A 19784-nucleotide genomic window follows, 5' to 3' on the forward strand; every position below is an offset into this window, starting at 1 on the left:
CTAATGCAAACTGCTTAACCTTTCCATGCTACAGTTACTCTCCCCAGCGTGTAGAGATGATAATACTTACTCTGTTTTTTTTTTGTTTGTTTGTTTGTTTTGTACGATTAAAGGAAATGATAGATGTAAATCATTTAGTAGGGTACCTGACTTCTATTATTATCTAATAGTTTACTTTGTTACATTACAAGTTAAAAAGAAGTAAAATCTTTGAAAACGTTGAGTTAGGTTTAATCACAGTAGATGTTTTACTGATGTGAGGAAGTGTTTTGGAGAAATAGACACAGAGTACATCCTATGACATTTCATTTTCCACTCAATCTTTAATATTAGCTTCCCCCCAAAAGGCAAGACTAAGTCCCGGAAATTATACTAGACCACTGTACATCTTAATGTTCTTCATGAAATCCATTGTTGGATTTTTCTTTTCTAAATCGAGAGATCGATATTGATTTCAATATTTATACGAGAAATACATTTAGAAGCTTTTCAGCTATTTGTAACAAACACGCCCTCCTGCTTGTGTCACTGTACAATATTGGATGGGAGGCTATTTAATTGTATATAATCCATTACCCCTTTGATTCTTTTTGTAGTAACTAAAGCTAGTAGTAAAAAATAAATGTAAAATCTGCTTTGATCTACAGTTATTAACTAGAGGATACTCCACATTTGGATTTAAAGCCATATATTGTATAAAGCTACTACTCAATGAAAAATCCTCAATTATCTTAAGAGCTTGTCTTTACCATGCTTTTACATTTACAGTGCTTTCCCCTTCTCCCTTTACAAAATTTCTGCTTCCATAGTGCCGGGATGATTTAAGCAATTATTTATGATGGCATTACCTCATACTCATTTTCTTCTCAGCAAAGTTGCATCTATGTCAAGACTAAGTAGTGAGAGCCAATTGAACTTACTCCCCCTTCTTTGCTATAATCAATAAAATGCATTCCCTTGAGATCACACTTATTTTTCTCCTTGGATTAGCTGCAGTATCCTTTTACCCTGCAAATAGGAAGAAAAAAAAAAAAATCAAAAGCCCAAACAACATTCCAGGATTCTGTTCTTGTCTTACTAAATTTCCTATTGGATTATGGTAAGATTATAGACTAAGTACAATTAAAGACACACACATGCGTGTTTAGAAAAAGACTTGGTCAGTTGATTTTGACAATGGGATATTCAAAACTCAGTATGAATCCAGCCTGTATGAAAGCACAATATGTGAATGATCTGGAAAGCATTTCTGTTTTGACATTAAGACAGTTATTATTTACTTTTCAGCTACTTTTGTGAGAAGTTACCAATCACTTCATTCTGTGATGTATTTAGTCAGAGGCCACCAGATTAATTTTCTTGATGACATGAGTAGGATGGAAGCAAAAGCTAAAATCCAAACCAATCCTTCTATACGCTTTAAAATTCTATGGCTTTTGGATAATAAAAGTCTATTAATATAGCTGAAAGATCTTTTCCATTGTAAAGTTTGTAGGAATTGAAAATGATACAAACAATTTAATAACATACTTTAGAGATGTTTTTTAATACTCCATTTATACTATTTTAATAGAATCTTGCAGTTGACAATTAAGCTTCAAGTATTAACATTTATGACAGGGAATGATAGACATGTTAATTCTGTCCATTATGGCATTTAGTACAATTGTTACTATGTGACAAATTCTGGTTTTCTAAAAAGAAAGCTAACTTTAAAAAATTTCTGGTACAGGTTGTCTAGCTCTTATTCTTTTTTCCTAATATAAAATTATAGGCTTGGAAGAGGGGTCAGAAAACACTGAAGGAGAAATAAAACCAAGAATCTAAAAGTTTTATGGGAGTTCTCTGGGTATACAATATTATTAAGGCAAGGGTAACTACCAGTTGACCTGAATACCTCTAATATGTCCATCCCCCCAGACTGCAGAGTCATGTTCTCAAAAGGAAAACTGATTAGATGTCAAAACTCTCTGAAGCTGCTGAAGAAACCTTGAAAAGACTATAAATTAAGTTTAGGGAGGCTATAAAGATAGTGGAAATGTAGAGCTAAAAGTTGCAGTTGGATTAGAGGCTGTGAAGTTGAATAGCTACCTGATGTACTCCACTTCATAATATGTGATGCTTAGAAACCTTTGATATTAAAATGATAATTAACTTGGTAACTCAGAAGGGCAAATGTTTACTCAAAGCATTTCTACATGGAGGGCAAAGTGAAAATAATCAGAGTTTGAGATCTGAACGCATTCTAAGTACTACTTTCCTCCCTGTCTACAAGGTGGTAACTTCTAAAGACCACCTTAGTATAATCTAAGATACAGACGTAGAGATACTAGTGAGTCTCTCCAACAAAGACTGTTGGACATTTACGAATAAAATTCATTAAAAATGAAATGTAGAATTTTGTAGATTGCTCTTTTTTTAATTCACCAAATTTACTGAATAACTGTGTACTTAACTGTGTACTTCATTATGCCTATCTGGGTACAAAGAAGTACATCTTTATGGATACTCCAAAACTCTAAAAAAGTGTAGAATTTTTTTTCTATTGCTTTTTTTAGTCCATCAAATTTACTGGATAACTGTTTAACTCTGCACTTCATTATGCCTGTCTAGATAGAGAGGTACAGCTTTATGGATACTCCAAAACTGAAATTGGGTACTTGTCTACATATAATATCTGATAGTTATACCTGGGTCACCTTGTTTTTCCCTGACACATTAATAAACATTTGGACATTGAATGCCCTCACCTTTCCAGATTGTTGACCAAGGAGATTAATAAATGAGTCAATGAATCAAGTAAACAATGGTTCTATTTTGCCTTCCACATGATTAATCAATTTATAAGATTATTTCTACTTTCGAAAATTTCTTTTTGTTTTACTTGCTCTAGAAGAAAGCAAATTATAAGGGTTTACCTTTTCCAAAAGTCTACCGAAAGGGCTTTGGTAATAAGATGATGTTTATTCCTGGTAGACATCAAGCATGTAATCATTATTTTAAGAAGAGCATTGATAATCCTTTGCCTAAAAGACCTGTTGTGTCTATATTTATTTCCTTCTTTTCTCTCTCCCTTTCTCTCTTCATCCCTCCTCCTTTCCTTCCCTCTCCCTTCCCTTCACTACTACTTGCCTTTCTTTCCCTTCCCTTCTTTTATCTTCCTTTACTTTTTAACATTGCATTCCTTTCCCCCCTTTTCAGATGGTTGTACTAATACTCCCCTTAAAGTCTGGGCCTTATAGGTAGAAAATCAAATGGATTTGAAGAAACAAATGTATCTGAATCCATGTTCCTGAGGCATTACACGCTATCAAAAATAAAAAAATAATAGGATCAGGCATTCAAACTGGTGTTCCCATCACGCTTTGTATATTTATATTACAAGTCTAACCCTTTTCATTCTAATGATATACTATCAATATTTGCCTATCTTTCCTATTAGGAGGTAATATCTGGAGTTTTTTCATTCACATTGGTATTTTTATTACTTAGCATGATAACTACTTGACTAAGCAGATTAATCATTGCTTAATTTTATTAGCAATATGGATGAATAAAATAATCAATCAATCAATAATCATTTTGCCTTCAGACAGAGAAGGAGTCAATGAGTACATTCAGAAAGAGCCCGCCATAGAATTTGTAATTGCTCTTTCTAGGACTCATGGTTAGCTAGATGTAAGCATAGGGCCCTGCAAGCTTGATGAAATAAAAAAGTATATTGAGAAGATTTGCTCCAGGAAACCACTTTATCTAATTGATATATTGGTTTCCTTAGGGTCAGCATAAAATTAGTCCTTTAATTTGTTATAGACTGTGATGACCAGAAATGTTCACTCTTTGTAGGTCTGTCTTCTGATGTAATTACTAGAGTCTTGAGTTCCTTAAACAAACAAACAAACAAAAATCAATGATCCTCAAACAAATCTTGAGCAATGTTCAGGTGATTATTTCTGCTCCCATCACCTGTCTTGCCTTTCCTAATACCTTTTCCCTAAATACAGCCTTTCCCTAACACAACTTTTGTCTAACTGGTTTTTAAGCAATTGAATTTTAGCTCTACTGTCAGGTCATATTCAGTTGCAGCTTTGATGCCGTAGTCTTCTCAGCGACTAGTAATGAAACTGTATGTAGCATCAATGAATACTGAATAAAAATATTATCAATTTTCTTCCAGTTTACATTGATGGCGGAGGAAAGATAAAATGGTGATGAGTCACTAATGTGAGAATTGCGATGTATTAAAATTAATTCACAAAAATGTATATGTTTGTTTTCAAGTGTTATATTCAGGCTTCCTTACCTATTTCTCTTGTCTTCTTTTCCACCTGATAATTTTCTTGTCTTCTTTTCCACCTGATAATTTTCTGAAAAATATTGTTTTTCAATTAGAAGTGCTGTAAATCTTCAAGATAAAAGTGTTATACACATGTTCCTTCTGTTCTTACCTGAGAATTTATCGAAAACAATGAGCATGAATTGGTTTGGCTGATTAATCTTTTATATCCCTGCTTATTACAGTTATGTAATTTCATAATAATAAAAACAACCTTGATATATATATATATATATAATATATATATATATATATATATATTATATTTGCCTTCATGAGGAGTTATTCACCAATTGCCCTGGCTTACGTGCGCACCCCCCACCACACCTCCACCCGCCACTCACACACACGGATTTACTCTCTAGATCTATGGACTGCATTCTGCTATCCTTGGATCTTCTAAATCTTTATAAATTCTGGCTAGAGATTGTCTCAACATAGGAATTCACATGTTTTTTGCTCATATCATTTTTCTTTTTCACTTTTGCATACATTGTTAGAAATAAATTGGTTAAAAATTTTAAGTGCCCTTAATTTAAAAAAAAAAAAACTAGTAATTTTTCCAATGAAAAATAAATTTGTACCTTCTTCCTTGAAATATGGCATACAAAATTTAAAAATAAATGCTATAAAATAATTAACATGGGCCTAGCTGAGGACCAAACCATGAAGTAAAAGTGAAAGAATTAGCTCATAGTCCTACAAAATTCAGAATTGAATTAGTTATAATATAAATCTAATAAATCTATTCTACAGATTTTAAGGCATTCTAGATATTTGTATTTAAGGTATTATATATTATTAAGGAAATTGTGTTTACCAGCATTGCACGTGTACCATTTCACATGCTATATTTTTCACAAGAAATATTGTTCAGCACCTGCACTCACTTTGTGTGTTAATATTCTCTAAAGAGCCCAATTGCACTATCCAACTGAAAAATCACTTTCTTCTGTCTGTTTCGTAGTGAGAACGAGAATAATTTCACTCTAAAGGATTCTTTCCACTTGACTAATAGACGGAGCCTCAGATCTCAACCCGCGCTTTGAAAAAGCATTTTTAGGAACCCACGCCAACTGGACGGCTGATGGGATACTTCTCTATTTTGTTGGAGGAGAATCAGAGGATGCACATCCCCCAACCATAATGTGTCTACTAAAAGAAAATACATGTTTTATTCGAATGAAAATCCACAGAGAAAGATTATACGAGGGCAGCAGTTTTCCCTTTCTGTTGTGCACACAAAGTAAACTGGAACATGCTTAAGCATGGAGTCTAAAATGAGATACTCTAGACTTGCTTTCTTCAAAGTATTTTTCCCTCATCTACATTATCATTACGTAAAATTAAGGCCAATTATAGAGATTAAAAGAGTGAGAGTGGAGATAGTACACAAATGCAAATATTTATACTTTAAGGATTCATGATATAAATAAAATTTTAGCGTATGTTTTCAAAGATCAATGCCAGCCCACTCGATGCTTCTACTGAGTTTAACTTTTTGATGTAGCACTTACTGCTATGCAATTTTAATATATTTACCCATTCTCCTGTTTATTGTCTGCCTTTCCCCACTGGAATGTTGGCCCTCATGGACAGGAAGTTAGTCTGTTTTGTTCATTGCTCTATGCTCAGTAAAAAATGAATTTGCTGAATTCAGCCAGGGAGTCAGCCTCAGAATGGTCATTGGAACAAGAGGAGTTTGAGTATGGGAGCTCAGGCGGACGGTTTACAAAGATCTCCATTCTCCTCCTCACAGAGCTTCATCATCTGTCATAAATATTCTAAGTGCCCAGATCTTTAGAAGTTATCTGTAATGAAAGATGTTTACAGTAAGACAGATATTTTTCAAAGACAAAAATCTAATATTATTAGAAATTTCATGCCTGGGGCCCACATGTTGTGTAGTTTGTCATCAACTCTGCTCATCTTCGCTCTTCATAGTGTATGCATGTATGTTCATTGTGCATATTGTTTTATGGAGAATTTCATGCTTGGAAACATTTCCATGAATTTTGGAGACACTGCAAGAAATCAAGCTCTTTATGCTGCAGGCTCTCCTTTTACACCAAACAAGTTATAAGGTAATGTTAACTTAGTATATTTAGGAAGAAAGAATAATGCTGAAATTTGCTGTTGTATTTCTAAGATGTACAATTTCAGGATAGAGTAGCATGAATTTATTGAATATCAATGATATAAGGCAATTTAAGAGCATTATCTTAATGCAAGATCTTTTTAGCTAGAATGTTTTAATATTATATGCTGAGGACAAATGATAGGAAGTACTATAAGCTTCATTTGTATTTAGCATAAAAATTTTAAACTAATTAACCTTAAGGTGTCCAATGGGCTTTATTTCTGTCTTTGAATGTAGTTTAACATATATCCATGTTAAAACATAATTATATTACTTTTGCCTAGAAAAGTCACACCACTAGGGGAAAATATTCTGAAAGATAAGAAATACCTTTTTATAATATTTTCATATGCTCACCAAATCATTCTAATAGTTTGGCAAAATCAACAGACCTTTATTTCCCACTGGCACTGGCTATACTGAATGTTTACCAAATTCATTTCATTTTTAATGAGATTCTTTTGGCCTTGCTGTTTAAGTGCCAGAGGGTAAAGCTATGCAGTAGGTTGAATAGTGTCTGACTCTGTCCAAAGAGTCAGTTAGGAGAGTTTAGTCTGGGAAAATTTTTGTCCTAGATTAGGTGTTAATGTCCATCTAAAATCATAGAGTAACTGCGCATTTTAAAATTTACTTTGCTATGAGGCACTTGGTTTACAATGTTATTGGGAGTCTGTCTTTATATGTCTAACAATGAAATAACAAAAATCGAGATATCATCTGGCCTAAACCTACATTTAGGTTGAATGTGAAATAATCTAAGACAGATGGTGATCTGTGTTATTTCGTTAGAGTTTACTTCTTTGGCTTTAATTTTCACTGGCAGGTGGATTCAAAATTCAATCACAATTAGTTTATTAATGTTAGATGTATTTTAAATAGAATGAATACCACTATTATCTCCTAGCATAATTTATGTTTTATATTCATTATCATGGCTTATACATTTGGGCAAATCTCAATTTTCTGAATCTTGGTTTCATCTTTTATAAAAAGATAGAGATTTGTTGGGGAAGCTTAAGGGTCAAAGTTGTGGATATAATAATAAACCAGATATAGGTATAATTATGATTATTTTTATTTATGAAAATTGAAACAATTTTGGACCAACACTCCAAAATCATGAGATTTTAGGTCAAAAATCTGAATTTCCACGTTCACGTGGAAAATTGGAAAAGCTACGATTAGATGGCAACATTCTCACACAGTAAGAATCATCTAGAGCCAATCATTGGCTGCTTCCTAGTTGGTCAGTTTCTATGACTTCCTCTTGCCTCCTCTCTGATACTGAAACTAAAAATTTCTTTTGTCATTGTGCTTGAAATTTTTTTCAAGTAGATAATATTTTTCTGTGTGTGTCTAATAACAGTAAGCTTATAAAAGTTAAACCAAGAAGGATAAGTGTTCATGGAAAATTAAAAGACCATATTATTTAGTAGAACTTAATAATATTCTTATCTGTTCAATATGCAAACATGGTGTATCTATGTAAAAAGGCTGCAATTTAAAGCACCAATTCAAAATGAACCATAGTAATGAAGATGAACTAAATCAAAAAAGGATCTATCATGAAAAACTTAATGAACTCAAAGGAAAAGACTAACATTTCAGGAGGGTTTATTTTTAAATGCAAATAAGCACAAGCACGGCTGCTCTGAAAAGCAATTATATCACAAATGAATAATGAATTGTCATACATCAATACTTTTTTAAATGGTAATTTTTAGAGCTGTTCTTATTAAATGAAGAAAAATTGCATATAGAAAAGTAACACATGGTAAATACAAGGGTAACTGAAATAACTGTTGCCCAGAAATTTGGAAACATGGATGAATATACCAAGTTCATATTCAGTAAAAAAAAAAAAAAAAAAAGTAACTGATTTTTACTGTTTTTTTTCTCTGCTGATGTCTTACATATTTACGATACATCATCAATGGAATTATGGTGTCTCAAGATAATTGTGAACATGAGGTGTATGACTAAGACAAATTCATAAAATGATTTTATTGTGTGCATGCTTGTGTTGTATAATTGCCAGAATGTTTAACATAAAATTGTCAAGATTAATGACTAAAGGCAATGTTTTGAAGATGTTCAGTTAATTTTGGACTTAATACGATTCTTAAATCCTATTTGGAAATGTTTAGCAATGACAGAATAGCTACTATCATTCAGCTCATCATTCGCCATGAATTACTTTACTTAAGAAGTTAAGTTGGAAACCATGCTGGTGGCAATGATTAAGTCAGCCATTTGTGCACCAGCATCAACGATCATCTTCTGAACTCTCTGGAAGAAGGATGATGTGTCACTTGATATTGAACAGATTCTTTGAAATGTAAAATGCAATAAGTTTATTTCATCTCAGATAAAAAATTAATCTTAGCTCACAAGCAAAGACGGAATCAATGATAGTCTTTTCATCATCTAAATGCCTTATAGAATGCTATGTAGAATAAGAGTAGTAACTGGAAAGTATGACTTGCTTACCTGATTTCTTGTGGAATTATGCCTTTGGGAAGCTCCTTTATCAGGGATTTACCTGGCAAATACTTCTTGGCAGAAATCACCCTATGGAACTTAACAGGATTGCATGAATGACATGTCTAATATTGTGGAGTTAAGAAATAAAATGTTAAGAAAAGTCTCAGGATTAAAACTTTCTGGCAATGACCTCACACTGTTAAATCACATAATATGACTAGGTAAGTCAAGAGCCAGAATCAGAAGATACTTTACGCTGGCACAGTCCAATTCCAAAACTTAAATGTAACTTTTAATTAACTTAAATGTAAATGTAGCTTTGTGACTATTTTTTCCAGTTATAAACTGAATAAAAGTAAGCAATGCTGCTAGTTAAGAGATTGAAAATAGAGGCCGGGCGCGGTGGCTCAAGCCTGTAATCCCAGCACTTTGGGAGGCCGAGACGGGCGGATCACGAGGTCAGGAGATCGAGACCATCCTGGCTAACACGGTGAAACCCCGTCTCTACTAAAATATACAAAAAATTAGCCGGGCGACAGAGCGAGACTCCGTCTCAAAAAAAAAAAAAAAAAAAAAAAAAAAAAAAAAAAAAAAAAAAAGAGATTGAAAATAGAATTCTGCATCCTGTGAAAGCACACCATAATGCAATGTATAAGACCTGGCATCTTGGTGTAGAACATGTCAGGTTTATTTTTCCAAATCAAAGATATTAACAATGTTGGAAGATATTTCTATTTTCATATTTTGAGTTTTCAATTTCAACTTTTAAATAGCTTCAATAACACACTTATTCTTGTTGTAATATATTTCTATTTCAGTACTAATAGTTTATATATCTTTCTGATAGTTGACAATTTTTACAACAAATCAATTTCAATCACTTATGTTACATGCTTTATCCATTAACCCAATATTTGTCTTTAGCTCTAAAGATGTCTGAGTCAATATCGCTTAGGCTAATGACAAGAGAAAAATTTGGAGAAAATCTAACTCATCCTAAACATAAGATGTCTATCCTGTATTTTGAAATCACCAGAAATGGGCTTTTATGGTGCTGTCAGAAACTTATTAATTTTGATGTTCAAATGTGTTTATATATGTGCATTTTGAATATGTACATATATAGGTATATCATATATATCTTAGCCTGTTGAACATCTATATCTTTAATAATTTATGCCCCATCGAAATGATATAGATATGATACTGTATGCTATGGTAAAATCATAGTCTAAGAGAAATGTATATAAAAGACAAGGGCCTTTCCAAGAAAATATCCTAGTCAAATAAGACATCAACTTTCCACTAATATTGCCATTTACTAGGTCAGGATATGTATACTTATTTGGAAGAAGACACAGCCATGTGGATAGAAAGGTTATGAAGTTCTATTTCTTATAATTATTTTAAAGAGTCTGAGATTGTAATATTTCTTATATGTGGAAATGATTTAATATTCACTGAAACCTTTCACAATGTATGGAACACATTTGAATATGACATTCATTTAATTAAACTATATATTTAGAGTTTCCTTGAATGACTTTCTCTACAACCTGACTTCAACAGGTAATTGCCAATTCTGCGCATCCTTTTATAAAACTGACTCCTAAATACAATTAATTAGTAAGTTTTGAAAAACTCCCACATCTCAAGGATGTTTTATAAAAAGGCAAAGTTAATGATTTCAGATCTTAATTTATATTCAATCAAACTATTCCCATCATGTGCTGAAAGAATTACCTTGCTTTAAAAATTGGAGAAACAGAAAATACAGCCACTCGATAACCACTGCATCACTAACCTTTTTTTTTTTTTTTCTTTTTTTATTTTTTATTATACTTTAAGTTCTAGGGTACATGTGCATAACGTTTATATCATGTATAACTCCCCAATGCAATCCCTCCCTCCTCCCCTCTCCCCATGATAGGCCCCAGTGTGTGATGTTCCCCTTCCCGAGTCCAAGTGATCTCATTGTTCAGTTCCCACCTATGAGTGAGAACATGCGGTGTTTGGTTTTCTCTCTCTTCTTGTGATAGTTTGCTAAGAATGATGGTTTCCAGCTGCATCCATGTCCCTACAAAGGACGCAAACTCATCCTTTTTGATGGCTGCATAGTATAACCACTGCATCACTAACCTTTATAGTGTATGACCTATTGTGCCATTGAGGGTCATGATCCCTTTATTCATTCTTAGATAATATATCCATTGCTCCTATATCTAGAAGGATCTATTTAGAGGCAAATGCTATTCAAGTACTGTTTTACAGAAATAGAAAAACACAATGTCATGGTGTTTGGAAGTGAATTGATGATGCATTGCACTAGCATATAGAGACATCGTTCCCATAAAACTTGTAACATTATAGTTCAGGGACTATTTAACCTTTAATACAAATCATTTTTATTGTCCCAATAGAACTTGAAACACTTTATTCTTTACATTTCTCTTTGGCACTGTGTACCAACTACATTATTATTTTGTCAGGGTGGAAAGAAAAGTCATGTTAAGTTTAATCCATGTGCAAACACATCTGAAGAGCTATGTAGGAATGTACACATCTCCATCAAATATAGAACATGAAGACTCAAAATTTGTCACTGATGACAGAATATTTATGAAATATAATGATCTTCTAGACTCTCCTTTATTTTCAGAATTACATAGTTTTCTGCTTTCTCTTTACATGCTATCAGTGATGTGCTTTCAAATAATTCTAATAATTCTGCAACATTGAATAGGGAAAATGCCAGAATAAAACTTACTGCTGCCAATGTGTTTATTTTTCATACTGTCTATTTGTTAGTATTTACTTCTGGGTTTATCTGGCATAACTCATCAGAAAAAACAAAGTCAATTTATTTCTAAATTTAAAAAAATATTTTTTGGTAGGGACTTAAGTTCATTTACATTAAAATGTATCTTCTGAGGAAATTGGTTCTTCATCTTTTTTGCTAGTTTGTTTTGTCTTGCTATCATGTTCCTTATTCTTTTATTTTTACAGTTTGCCAAAGACAAAATTATCAAGGGGCATAGTATAGGGAAAAGGGGAAACAAAAGAAATACAATATAACTAAATTAAGTGCTTTAAATTCCAGCGAGAAAATAAAAATGATTTGTGTTAAAGGTTAAATAGTCCCTAAACCATAATGTTACAAGTGTTATAGGAATGATGTTTCTATACTTTTGTGCAATGCATCATCAATCTACCGCCAAATACCACTGACATTGTATTTTTTTTTTTTTTTTTTTTTTTAATCTCTGAAGAACAACATTTGGATGCCACTTACCTCGGAGACAGTTCTTTTGGAAATTATAAATATATTTCTTTCTGGGATCAAAAGAATCCACATCAAAATGAAAGATGAAGTGTTGAATCTGAATTCACAGCTGCTTTATGCAATCTAGAAAGAGTAAGGGATTTCTCATTTTAGTTCACTTCTCAAAGCTTTGTAGATAGAAGCCTGAAATGATACATTTGAATTTTTTAAAATATTCTTCTTGTCTGGCTGTGTAAATGATTGCAATCAATCAGATTTTCTTTGTTCAAGAAAAAAACATGAAATTACTATATGAATATTTTTCACATGTAATTTTAGTTATACAGTGGGCAATGACTGACAGCTTAACAATGTCCCACTGTGGCAAGAATAATGTGTTATTTTCGGAAAAATATTTTTACTTAAGAAAAGTTAATTTACAACAAGTTGATTTTAAAAGTCTCCTTGGAAAATAGTTTTGAAGGTCACAAACATATTTTGAGTATATTATTTTACAATTTTATAAACTAATTTTTTAAAATGTATTAAGATCTTATCTGTTACAAAAACAAAAATCTGCAGCAAAAACAAAATGATCTATTTCATAGCTGTTTATAATACACAAACATTTCAGAGAAGTATCATTGCCTATTTCAAAAGTGTTACATTAATTACAAAACCAATTTTAAATATTGGAAAAATAATTATATTAAAAAATAAATTCCAATGGCAGAATAGATTATTATAATCAAACGGATCCTTTTTCTGCCATTTTGAAAGAAAAGCTACGTTCACTGGATGTTTTATAATTACACTGTTTCTATAAATCAAAAACTATATTGTGATTTTGCTTGAAGATTCCAAACTGAGTTCAATTTTCAACTGTACATGTACAATATTTGATATAATTTCCCCCTTTGAGTTGGAGATTTCACTGTAAAACTTTATCCGTAAAAATTTAGTATAAATATTATTGTAATCAAATATTATACAGAGTTTAAGAGTGATGTCCACAAAATGGTAAAACAGAAGATCTCCTGGCATCACTCCTTTCAAAAGAGTACAACAGGAAACTGTTCAAACCAAAAATCAAGGAAGTAGTGGAGAAATCCCTGGGTCCCTGGGGAGTTTAGACTTTATCTTACATCCAATGGGAAGCTATTTACAGGTTTTAAGCAAATGATTATGTCCGTGTTTTAAAGGTATTATAGTCTGGAGGCTTCATGGAATTACATAATTTATAATTTATAAATTTATCATATATAACTGATTTAAAGCAAGCTTAGAAGCATAAACTCAAGTTAGAAAAGATGGGTTTGACATAAAAGCTTAAATGTGTTTCATTTGTTGGCTTGTTTGTTTCTAACACAAGTCTAACCTACATGTGATTCACCTTTGGACTGGTGAGTCTAGAGTTTGATGCAGACAGTCTGGGCACAGACATTTAGAGAAGGTCAGTCCACAAATGATGCTTAATGATCCCTGGGTGATGATCACTTTCTCTCCAAGGAGAAACTGCATGGAAAGAAAGGTCCACATATACTCGGAAAAACTTAAAAATGGTCACATAAGAGGAGCAAGACTAAGACTCACATTTTCTCTATCTTGAAAGGGATAGAAATAGCCATATACATAGGAATAAATCATGTTTCTTATAATTACTTAAGGAGTCCAAGGATGGAAATGATTTGCCAGGTAACCATTTAGTGTTTGCTGCATTTATAATGTGTGAATTTGACAGAGAAGCCTGAGATGTAGGGGAAAACCTGGAGAGTGAGAAGAAGGGTCTCAAGAAGTAGTGGTTGACTTGGGCAATGCTGAAAGATCAAGAAAGTGAGAAATCCAATTGGTCATTTGGATTTGGCTACATAGTCACTAGTGACTCCTGTAAAGAGCAGTTTCAGTGGAGTTTGGGGATAGGAGACCTACTGAAAATGCACCAGAGAGTGAAGAGGAGGTAGGGGAAGGGAAAAACAAACAAAAATGTTTTCAACAACCCTCCTTGTTTGATCCTTCACCCTTGTGAACATCTTACATCAGATCACTGCACTCATACAAAATGTAAATCAAAGGAAATTATGAATGATTTAAAGCCAGAAGTTCTAGCAAACACATTATTTAGGTGGCAGGATCGTGATGTAAAATGATCCCAACAGGTTGGAAAGATACAAATATAGGTTAGCTTTTTTGTTCATGTCAGTTTTCCAAATTCACCAATGACGCTCCCTGCTGTTATTTTTGGTATTTCAAGGATTCTACATAAAAATATTCAAAAATCTATCTTCATAATTCTTGGTCTTCTGAACTCTGATAATTTATCTTTATTCCAGTTAACATACTTTCATAGCATCAACAATAGTAATAATGGTTGCCAGTTCTAGATTTCTACCGTTTACCAACAATAATCCAATTAGTTTATTAATTTAATCCTCATGGCATAAATTGAGGTTTAGATCATTTGTGCAGATAAGGAAGTTGGCATTCACAAAATTAATTAAATTGCTTAAGCAATTTATTTGTTTTTAGATAGAATTAAATTAATTGTTTTTACCTAGAATGTTTCACCTCTAAAACCCACAAATTCTTAAATTTGGATCAATTCTCAATACCGCTTGTTCATATGCCAGGCTGCTGAGTACAACAGAGAAAATCACGCAGCTGGCTAGATGAATATCTAATTTACCCTATGTATTTATACTACAAAGCACTATCAGAAATTTCATCTGGGTTCTTTCCTTTTTTTTGGTCACTTTCTCATTTCTGCTCTGCCATGACTCAAAAACTTCGCTGTTCAAACATCTTACCCAATATCCATTATAATCTTCATTGTCAACAACTTCATATCCTATTTTACAGAGATATTTGAGACCAGCAGATTTAAACTTGCTTTAATATCTATCTTTATCTTTATAAACAAATGTATTATTTTCCCACGTTCATTTTTCTCTCCTTTGTTCCAGGCTGAAAGAGAAAATTGCCCCATTCAGAGTGTAAGGTTATTCTTTCTGTGATTTCCATCTGAAATATACTTCTTTAGATCCATTCTTCATTGAGAAACTACAATTTGTGCTTCAAAGCCTTGCTTACATTTTCCTTTTGTGAAATATTCTCTGACACAGGAATTTTTGGCACGTTCCCCAAACACAGTAATTTTTCTATAATGCTAAGGCTGTACCTATACGCACATTCATCGTACTTATCACTGCATGGTTTATGAGGTGGGAGGCAAACATGGTTGCATATTAGGAAAAAAAAGTTTCCCAACCCCTTTTGCCACATACTGTGATTCCATAGGATTGAGACAGGAGTTAGAAATTGATGATTCATGAGTATTGCTATGTGATGATAATGATCACCCTGGGTTGGAAGCCACTGAATTGTGGAAGGAACATAGGTCTCAGGTCTGAGGGAAACAGCTTTAATTTCAGCTCTGAAACTTAGTAGAAGAATGGTTTTCCACAAACTTCTCCCAGCAATAAATCTTGTCCTGTTTTCGAACTATGTTGGGATTTCTACCACGTCTGTCTTCCCATTTCTATCAGTAGCCCCAGTCATCATCATCTCTGTCACCTGGCCTATTGCAACCCCCTGACTGATCTGATACACACTTGCTTCCTCTATTATATTTTCTCCATCTAGAACTGAGAGATTCCTTTATGGAAAAGTTATAGAATGCCACTTCTCTCCTTAAAAATCTTCCAGGAACTTCCTTTGACATGCAGAATATAATCCAAATTCACAATAGCCTATATGACTGTATAACTTGCTGTTACAAATTTCCCTTATCCTATTCCTGTTATTCCTTTCATTTCTACTACTTCCTTTTCAATTGTTTATTTCAACGCAGCCATGCTGGACTCCTTAATGTTCCTTGCTACACTAGACAAGCTCGGGCCTCAGAGTCCTTGGATTTAATACTGTTTCTGTGTAGACTGTTTCCCTGCAGATATTCATAGGACTCTCTTCTTCCCTTTATTCAGATTTCTTATCAAAATCATCTCCCCTAAGAAGTCTTCCTGGCAAAAGAGTATGCACACGTTATACTCACTCATCACCACAATCACTTACTAATTTTTAAAAAATTTGTTTTTGTCAATTTCCCTGACAAGACAGGAAAACATGATGTGAATTAAAGAGGCCAGGGAATTCTAGACAAGGAGTGCATGAATGGTTCCTGTTGCTGGATGAGGAAACACTGGGGAAAGATAGCAAGTGATTATATTCCATCCTGACCAATAGGGTCACTCCTGGTGGTGCTGAGACCTTAGCAGCCAAAAGCCCAGAAATAGGATCTGATTTCTTAGTGCCTGTGGAAGGCATCAAACCAGGAAAAGTGATGCAACCTTCTCAGTAAGGAGACTACAATATTTGTACTTCCCTGATTTTATTTGCAAAATGTTCAATCACAGTTTTCCTTCTGTGAGAACAACTCTTACTGGGACTAACACAAACAAAACTTTTTTCTTTTGTGCTTTATTTCCTTTTTTTTTTTTTTTTTAGATGGAGTCTCGCTCTTTCGCCCATGGCTCTTGGCTCACTGCAACCTCCACCTCCAGGGTTCAAGCAATTCTCGTGCCTCAGCCTCCCGCGTAGCTGGGATTACAAGTGCCTGCCACCACGCCTGGCAAATTTAACACTTTTTTCTATATTTAAATTTTTTTTCTGTATAGTCTGGTTTCTATATTATAAGCAAGCACTGTAATTAGATGGGGCAAAATTTGTTTAGTGTGATCTGGCCATAGTTAACTGGTGATATTATGGTGAAAATTGTATCATATTTTTCCAATTCCATTTCTAGTCTCTAAAACCATTTCTTTCTCACACAGTGTGTTTTCAAGTCAGAAGTTAAGTGTTTTTGAGTCTGGTTCTAGTAAGCCTAAAATAACATACCAATTATTTTGATTAAAGAAAAAGGCCATGGGTCATTTTCCTCATTAGATTATGTCAGTTATGGTATTGCTGAACATCTATTATATTTTCTCCCAAATAAAAATGGACTCTCTCTAGTATTATTTTAGTGTTGAATAGAAAAAGTGTGGTCTAGAAGCTGTTATTAGTTTTCCTTTGTAAAATGTCTCTCAGTTAATTAGAATTGTATCCGTTCATAAATATTTCATTGCAAATTTATTAAATAAGCTTTAAGTCTTGTCACAGAGGTGAATGGTGATTGTCTAATTTAAGCCTGAATTTTTGTCTGTAACACTGCCTTTGTCTGGTGACACAATTTTGTACGAGCTTAATGAAAGTGAGTTTAGCTTATTCTATTGTCCTTTTGTTGCATTGCCATGACAATGTTTCATACAGAACTGTATTCTCTTTTACTTCACCCTTTACCACTTTATTATCTGTTCTACCTTTAAATGACTTCTCTATTAATTTACACAGTAATCCATTGTATGTTGGTGTATGCCACCAAATAACAAAAGCATCTAAAAATACGATTACTGCATATTCATTGGCCATTCATTTACTTTCCATGTCGAATATTTAGGTGAGGTTCATAAGAACTGGAAGACTTATCAGCTGTTTCAAAAAAAAGTATATAATAAGTGTGCCAAGAGACATTACCTCATAGAAATAAACCGTGAATGTTTGATGTCCCCTCCAGTTTACTCCTGTACTTTAGTACACATCATAATGCACGTCTTTCAAGTTTCTTTTTTATTAAAGTGACTGAGCATTCTGTCCATTCAAAATACCATATTCAGCACAGTGATTCTAGGGAAATCATTTGAAGAAAGCAAATAACTGAATTCTTTCTAGTCCTGGCTAAAACGGACTTTAATAAGATCTTATTAAAGTCAGTTTAACTCTAAGGGTCTCAGTAAATTATTCTTTTCTTTTTCTTTCTTTCTTTTTTTTTATACAGGGTCAAGCTGGAGTGCATGGCTCACTGCAACCTCTGCCTCCTGGGCTCAAGGCATCCTTCCACCTCAGCCTCCCAAGTAATTGGGACTACAGGTATAAGCCACCACGCCTGGCTATTTTTTGTCTTTTTAGTAGAAAAAGGGTTTTTCCATATTGCCCACAGCATTCTCAAACTCCTGAGCTCAAGCAATCCACCCACCTTGGCTTCCCAAAGTGCCGGGATTACAGGTGAGAGCCAACACGCCTGGCCAGTGTTCATTTTTTATGGGAGAGTGAGGGGTCAGTTTTCTGACCCATGAAAGCAGATATTGAGAGTTTGAACATTTTTAATTTAAAATAAAGTTTTATATAAGATCACTTTTTGTTAGTAACTTAATTATTCCTCGGATGCTGTAGATTAGAATTTTAAAGACCATCAAGATACAACTTTATATACACCATGTGCCTTATTAGGTGATTTGGTCAATGACAGCCCACCTATATAAGATTGTAATACTGTATGTTTTCTGTACCTTTTCTATGTTTAGTTACATAAGTATTTACCAGAGTTCATGCTGTATAGGCTTGTAGACTAGAAGCAATATGCTATACCACATAGCCTAGGTGTGTAGTAGTCTATACCATCTAGGTTTGTGTAAGTACATTCTATGATGTTTCCACATTGACAAAATCTCCTAACAATGCATTTTTCAGAATATATCTCCATCATGGAGAGACATCACTGTCCTGCCTTTTGTTTGTATCACTGTGTTCTTATTCAAAGAAAAAGATACACATTACACACAACTTTAAACCCTTATTCACACTCACGTTAGCAATTAAGAATGCAGGAATGTACAGTACGTGCACTAACTGTGCCTTTACCATTTGCTGACCTGATACATGACTTAATATCTTAATATATTTGACCTCACTTGAGGAAATCGAGTTTGGAAAAGAAAATGTGCACTTAATGTAAATAAAATTATATTAAATGTTTCTTCCTAGTTTAAAATAATTTTTCAATAAACCAGGATCCCTTAAAATATTTCTCATTAAACATTGAGCTATTTTTCTTTTATTAGAAATTACCTATAAAAACAGTGGCTGTCTCTCTTGATTAAAAATGGATTGGTATAATGATATACTATTAGATCTATACCCTTTCTATTCTGTTTTTTTCTTCTAATTTATAGAATAATCATGACTATGATATAAGGAACAAAAACGTCCTCAAGAACAGGTGCCTAATTGGGAGAAAACTTGACACTTCCCATTTCCATTTTAGGTGTTAAAAAAATCTACACATTCAGTTATTTTTATAGTTAAAAAGTTTAATTTTGTTTAAAATATCACAAAGTATAAAACATGATCTGAATATTGTTAAAAGGTCATGCAAATTAGAACCATGCTTATTCAATTTGAATCAAGGTATATTTAAGTCATTTTTTCATAAAATTATTGGGATTATTAATATTTAGTAACCTAAATCATTTTTATAAAGTGATAATAAAACAGACTGTCCTAAGAGATTGATTTTGTTATGGCTGCATCTAAAGAAACTAAAATGCATTGTGGCAGGAAGGACTGGTGTCATTTATAGTGACATTCAAGTAATCTGGGGGTGATAGATGCCTGACTCTGCTAAATTTATGCTAGGATTAGCACCATTTACCTGCTTTTAGTGTGTTAAATACTCAATGAAATATGTGTTT

At 33.2% G+C, this 19784-nt stretch overlaps 1 long non-coding RNA gene across 1 annotated transcript in view; it reads left to right on the top strand.

Moving 5' to 3' along the window:
• The first annotated feature begins 12295 nt into the window (after nucleotides 1-12295).
• LOC117084858 overlaps nucleotides 12296-19784 on the top strand; it is a 29663-nt gene continuing 22174 nt past the window's right edge. The window contains exons 1-2 of the long non-coding RNA XR_004437715.1: nucleotides 12296-12375; nucleotides 18092-18183. This is a non-coding gene — a long non-coding RNA (uncharacterized LOC117084858). The remainder of the gene's footprint in view (nucleotides 12376-18091; nucleotides 18184-19784) is intronic.

Source organism: Trachypithecus francoisi, unplaced genomic scaffold (genome assembly GCF_009764315.1).
Source record: "Trachypithecus francoisi isolate TF-2019V2 unplaced genomic scaffold, Tfra_2.0 Lachesis_group1, whole genome shotgun sequence".
In the NCBI taxonomy this organism is placed as follows: domain Eukaryota; kingdom Metazoa; phylum Chordata; class Mammalia; order Primates; family Cercopithecidae; genus Trachypithecus; species Trachypithecus francoisi.